The sequence below is a fragment of the Myiozetetes cayanensis genome, unplaced genomic scaffold (genome assembly GCF_022539395.1).
Source record: "Myiozetetes cayanensis isolate MyiCay16 unplaced genomic scaffold, myiCay2020 scf2-11, whole genome shotgun sequence".
NCBI classification, from domain to species: domain Eukaryota; kingdom Metazoa; phylum Chordata; class Aves; order Passeriformes; family Tyrannidae; genus Myiozetetes; species Myiozetetes cayanensis.
In genome coordinates this window covers 1,458,466-1,465,155 of record NW_026087411.1, presented here as the reverse complement: position 1 = coordinate 1,465,155, position 6,690 = coordinate 1,458,466, and positions in this window count along the sequence as shown.

The window sequence follows — 6,690 nt, the reverse complement described above, 5'->3', positions numbered from 1 at the left end:
CGTCACGGGGCGGGGCCGCCCGCACGGCATTCCCGGGAAGCCGCACGGCCCGAGCGGGCCGGCAGCGCGGCTCGCTGCCTCGGCACGCCGGCACTACCTGGCGCAGGTGGGCGCTGGGAACGAGCGGCAGGAGGAGGGCGGGGACCGGGCGGCAGCGGAGCTGGCGGCAGCCAGGAGCACTTCCACGGCATCATCCAGCTCCATCATCCCGCTCCATCATCCCGCTCCACCATCCCGCTCCACCATCCCGCTCCACCATCCAGCTCCACCATCCCGCTCCACCATCCCGCGGCACCCCCGGCCGCCCGAGCGTGGGCACCGCTGAAACAAGAGGAATGAGTAACTACAGCGCTCAGCACTCCCCAAAACCCGAGGTTACCCACCGAGGGCACAGTCCCCCAGCACGGCAACAGCCTGCCTTGCTCAGCCGGGCTGCGGCTTCCCTGGGTTTGGGGATAATCGGGATACGATGGGACATGGCCCCGGACACCCTGACTGTTAGAATGCCCCTGTCACTCACAGCGTCACAGCACAGTCGAGGCTGGGCTTATATATGCCATTTTTATATGGATAAAGACGTGCAGGATGATCCCGGGTGATGGAAAACTCCCGTTATCCCCTATTTTATCGCTCCCAGAGTGCAGTGTCAGTGGGCAGTGTCAGTGGGCAGTGACAGTGGGCAGTGACAGTGGGCAGCAAACAATACCTCACCTGTGCCTTGATGGCTTGTTGTTACCTGGTGCTCTAATTCTAATTAAAACTGTGGTCACTCATCAGGCCTTCATGGGAACAGGGATAATTTGTAACTCAGCAGTACTGTAAATAGCCTACGGTGAAAGAACTGGGAAATGATTTACAAGGCAACAGGCAAGGTTTCCATTAGCACTCCATTGTTGGGATGTTCCTTAGGGCTGCTGGTTGTGTTGCATTTCTCCCCTAAAATGAAGGTAATTCCTATTCCTCTCACTGTCCTTGCCTGTTCCACTGCTCACAGACTAGGAAGTTTTTCCCAATATTTACATTTCTTCCCCTCCTAATGCTGGATGAGTGGTGCTTTACTGGTGTGCCACTTGTAAGTAAAAAAAACCCCCAAAATAACCAAAACTCTTTGAAATCTCCTCATCCTTTTTTAAAGATGTTAATGGCCATTTTATCCCCTCACAGGGAACTGCCCAACATTGTCATGTTCTGCCTTTGTTGTCAGGGGAAACACAGGAGTTGTTAATAACACAGGAGATGGAGCAGGAAATGATCCCTGTCTGAGTCACACAGAAATTATTGCTTATTTCTCTGTCTTCTCCGAACAAGTTGCTATTTCAGACATTTTGACATATTCTTGGGTCGTTGCTTTATATATATATATATAAATATATTTAAAGCTATCAATGCTGACAAGTAAATGTTGTCAAGCCTTTCCAGCCTCTGCATTCCACTGAATTCTTTCTGTCAGTGCCCAGCTCTCGTCACTCCAGTGGGTTCCACTCATTTGCACAATAATTAGGAAGTCTGACATTCCAAAATCTTGGCAATATCTGGCTTCCTATTGGTGAACGCCACTGTTGACCTACTGCTGCCTTTCTAAATTTATTTATTTATAAACAAAAAAAAAGAAGCAAAAAAAGGTGAGCAGATGAGCTTTGAGCTAGTAGCAAAGCAATAGTTTTTACATCACCTTTAATTTCTTCCATGTGAATAATTTTGTAGATGTTTGGGTAGTTTAAAGGATATTGGCAAAAGTTAAACAGTCTTATTATTAATTACTCTTTTGTGTTTAGGCTTTGATTCTTCCATCCACCTGTTTTGTGATTGTCTTACAACTGCACCAGCTATAAATATTTTCACCTTAGTAAACCTGATACAACTTTTCCAGTTTGTTTTCATAAATTCTCATTTGGGAGGTTTGGGGTTTTTTTTAAGGAATAATTCTATTCTTTGAAAGGAAATTCTAGAATTGTGGTCTAAATCTGACCTCAAAGAGAAGCCTGAGCTCAAGTTTCTGGAAACCTGTGGAGCAAAGGCCTTTTTCTTCAGTTCAACAGACAGAGTTAAACGGGACTTTTGCATAAAAGGTCAAAAGTTAAAATACTGCTTGGTTTGGGCTGGTTGGCAATTATTTACTGAGGAGGTTTTTTGGGTAAATATGTTATACTTCTAGGTATTTTTTTTTCATTTCTATACTTGCCATTTTGCACACCCATTTTAACCATGCACATTTCACCCACACATTTATCCAAAAGTCTATCCATAGATTTGATTTCTTGTATTTTCCCGAAGCAAATTTTGCTCTTCATTTACCAGCAATAGCATCTATTCCACATATATATATATATGTGTGTATATTTTCCATGGGGATTTTCTCCATGCATTGAGCAAGTATTTCAGTACTATTTGAGTAATTGCTGCAGTGCTTTCACCATTATTTTCCCTGGGCTGTCTGCAGCTCTTGAGTTCTAGAAAGCCTTGAAATGATTGAGATTTTGCTGTGCAGCTTCAGTTGTTATTGATGGAAGATGAACTAGAGCAAGGTGAAGGCTGTGGTTTGATTTGAAGCCTGTGAGCTTTGTTATTCTGATCTCTTCTGGCAGCGAGTTCTGCAGCCATGAGCAGGTTAAAAAGGGAAAAGGGAAAGGAAAAGCTCTGTGACCTTTATTTGGGAGTGGGGAATTCCACTGACCCTGGAAAAGCTGCATCTGTGGAGTATGAAATAGTAACACTGAGGGCATGAGATGATTAGAAACAATAAAATACTCAATTCCCAGATGCAGGGGCATTTTCCTCATTGCAGAGGAAGAGCAGGGAAAGCTGAGGGAACACGGCTGCCCTGAGTGCGTGATAATAATAGTTAAAAATTAAAAATCACAGCCTTTAAAGTTGCATGTGGATTTTGGGGAAAGGGCTTTCCTATTTCTGAGTTTGGCTAGAGTCTTTTAGTGTCCCTGCAGGGCTTGGCTTTCAGCAAGGCCTTTACAGACAAAAGTGCTGGTTCTGGGGGCTCTGTGGAAGGACTGAAGTAGAGTTTGCATTTCTGAGTTTTATTGTCCACATGTTTCAGTTGCCCCCAAGAACTTTGGCTAATTGCAATGTATTGTTGATTATAAAAGCCAAAAAAAAAATAAAAAATACAGAGGACAATGCATTGGAGAGCCTCACAGAAACTGTGCTTTCCACTGCCCAACAAGAAACATCAGCTGGGTGTACAAGAAAGAATCCCTTCCGTGGAGATACTGATGGCAGTGGTTTGGACACACCACGGCTGTCCTGCTCCACGTGTTTCAGGTGATAGAGCATGTTGGATATTGGGATAATTATGCAAATTAGAAGAGCAGATTACACACAGCAGAGAGCAGAAGTTGATCCCGTTTTCCAGAGTATGTTATCTCTCACATCCCAGGTGCAGAAGTGCTCACCGCTGGGATGAAGCCACATGGTCAGGGTGACACAAGAGTGTCAGCGTGGCTTGTTTCAGGATCTGAGCACAGCCCATGAATCCCAAACTCCTCAGGCCACCCCATCAACTCATCACTGCTGCAACTGGCCTCCCAACAGCTTTCAGGTGAGGGGCACGGGGCAATAAGGGGCTTGCCAGCACAGCCAGCACTGGGAGGATTAAATCTGTTGTGTGGTGCTGCTGCTGCTTCTTCATTCCTGCTTTGCTGTTTCTTTTTATTTTCTGCACATGTGACCACAAGAAGGCACAAAGAGCAGAGGTAGGAGTTTTCCCCAGCTTTATAAACAGGTTAGATGATAGCAGCACCAGTGTGGCTGCTCCTGTTCCTACTTGGAGGACATGCTGGGTGTAGGATTCCAGTGCCTGCATGGTTTTCATTAAGCTCTGGGTAATTTTTCATAGCTGATTTTTATGAAAGCACCATGAGTTATTTATTATGTAGTTTGTATTTGTGGACTTTGGGATTTTTTTGCTTGTGCTTTAATGTTATGATTTAAAAAAAAAAACAAAACTCAGAACAGTTCTAGCAGTTTGGCAACTCTGCTTTCATTGAGTGTTCATCATCAGACGATGCTGTGTGTAAATGTGGTGATTCTGTGCCTGTCCAATGGGTTACCTGGCAGCAGAACTCAGAGCTGGGGGCTGTGCTGCCATGGCAGAGGACTCATTTCACCCCCTGCATGCCTTGCTGGTGCTTGTTTAACCTTGTGAAAGTCCCCAAGTATGGCAAGTGTATAAACCCCATGAACACTCCTTACCAAGGTCCGAGCAAGCAGGCTGGGTAGAGTTTGTAGGGAACACCCAGGGAGTGAGGGGAGAAGAGCAGCAGAAAAAAGAGTGATTTCACAGCAGTGGAACAATGGAAGGCAAGCAGTGGGAAGGTACCAGTGCACAAAGCTTTTGCTGTGGCCTTTTCTCTCCAGTGCCAGTTCTGTTTTCTGGAGAGGCACAGACTGATTCCCACCCGCCCTGCTTTCAGCTGGAGGGGTCAGGAGTCAGCCAGGGGCTCCTGTTTGCCACAGCCTGCAGGGACAAAGCCTGAATGCAGAGCCTCTGAGATAAACTGCTGTCCACAGAAGGAAGGAGCATTGAGGATCTTGTCAGACCAGGCTTATCGCTCCTTGCCTCTTTATTGTTGTGGGTTTGGCCTTTGGGGGGTTCTGTTGTCTTGGAATTGCGGTTTTTTAGGAGTGGGGTGGGGTGGTTTTGGCTGATTTCTTAGCCAATTCCTGATACTGGGATCTGTTGGGAAGGGGTTTGCCATGAGGTGTCTCTGCTTGGTTCCATGGAGTTCTGCTGCTTTGCATATGCCCACGGTGGGCTGCTCACAGACTCACAGGGTGAAGCTAATCCCTGCTTTTGCACTCCTGGCAGAAATCCTGGCAGGACTGCAGGCCATGAGGAGAGCTGGATGGAGGAGAAGGGCTGGGGGGAGGTTAGAAATTGCATTGCAGACTCTGCTGGGAGTCCTAATACTGGTAGTGTGTCCACTGTGATAAAGTAGGGAAAGTCCTTGCCTGGGAAAGCTGACAAGAGACCAGCGAGATCCATTTTGGTGCTGGGGATCAGAAGGCTCCTTCCTGACACTGCACTCGGCTGGACAGGCTTAGCTTGCTATTTTAGAGCAACCAACAAAGCAGCTCTGCATTGTGGTGCCAGAGTAGTAACAGAGCACTTCCTGTGCTTGAAATTCAATTTTACATTCCCTGCAGAAATGCACATGGTTCCCAGTGAAATAAAGAGGGGTTAGCATGTTTGGTATTAATATTACTGGCTCCTTGCTGTTTGTATGCATTTTTGTGCCAGAATGCTTTTATATGAGAAAAACGTGGCCTGAAAGCTTTAGTAGAAATGAAATGTTGTACTTTTGACTTGGAAAATGCCTCCAAAAGGCCTCGTGTGGTGCTCTGTGCTAATCTGTACTGGGATGGAGTGCCTCAAACTGACCTTCACAAAGTGTTGAGCTCCCTGTTGCACGCCTGGTGGGCACTTTCTGTGGCAGGATTTTCAGCTGTAAATCCAGGATGCCAGAGGGTATGATGGATGGGAAAGGGAAGGACTTCCAGAGTGGCAAACTCTGAAGCTGAGCCAGCGTGAAAGAATGGGATCAGTCAGTCAGTGAGCAAAAGGTAACAGTGAATTCTGAAGACTGTGGTGGGGGGAGTTGTGCCAGGCTTTCCCTGCTCACCACACAACACTCCATGAGGAGGTCTGACACGGAGAAGTCAGGACAGGTTGCTCAGAAAGATCAGTGACGGTTGGTGACAGGCTGAGTGATGCCTTGGTTGGTTAGGAGCAGGTGACTGGGGATACCTGGGGCGGGGAATCTTTGTTTTAAGGTGCATATTGAGTCTGTGTCAGGAAGGGGAATGCTGATGGCACAGTCACAAGATACACACCACCAAGCCCAGGTCTCCACTGCAGGTCTGGACCTTCAGGTGTGCACAGGAGCTGAGAGCTGGCAGATGAAAGGCTGAGAGCCTTGTTATCAGGGCTCACTCGAGCCCCTGCTGCTCCCCAGGGCTCAGCCAGGCTCTTGCATAAGGCTCTTTGAGCCTAATGCCAGTCCTGTAAGTGCAGAGGACACGGGGCACTGCTGGGGACAGCAAGTCCCAGAGCAAACTGCCTGGGCGGCTCAGGAGGCAGGCTGGGTGAGGAAGCACCCAGGGGTCTGCAAAACCAAGGACAGTTTGGAGGCATCCATATCAAAGTCAGTACCAACCCCCCAAGCCTTCAAATCAGTGCTTTGTACCAGAAGCAGATGTGTGATCTCGTGCCAGTTGTGCATCGATGGGGTTTGGATCACTGCAGTGAGCAGCAACCGAGCTCAGTGCCGTTAATTGGATCCAGCCCCCTGTGTGGGCACACCCTGGAACAGCAGCAGCTCTTCATTTTCGAATCAGCACTTCTCTGACCAGATTTTATGCACAGCACTCTCAAAAATTCCTGATGTGCTGTTCCCCTTGTATTTCTTCCATGGCAGGAAACTTGTTTTAATGTTCTTTCTCCTTTTCTCCTCATAATCTGGTGTCTCATAATACATCTTATTTATTTCCTAACTCCTCCTTACGTGCCAAAATTTCTGATTTCCCCACCTGCCCCCCATTCCCATCTTCTGGATCAAAGCATTTTTATGTTGGTCTTTACCCCAAACCAGCACTGTTATTTCTGTTGAATATTTAGTGGATTTTGGTTACGTAGTTTTAGGTAGAGCCAAAATTACAGAGAGGTTTGGAAGCAGC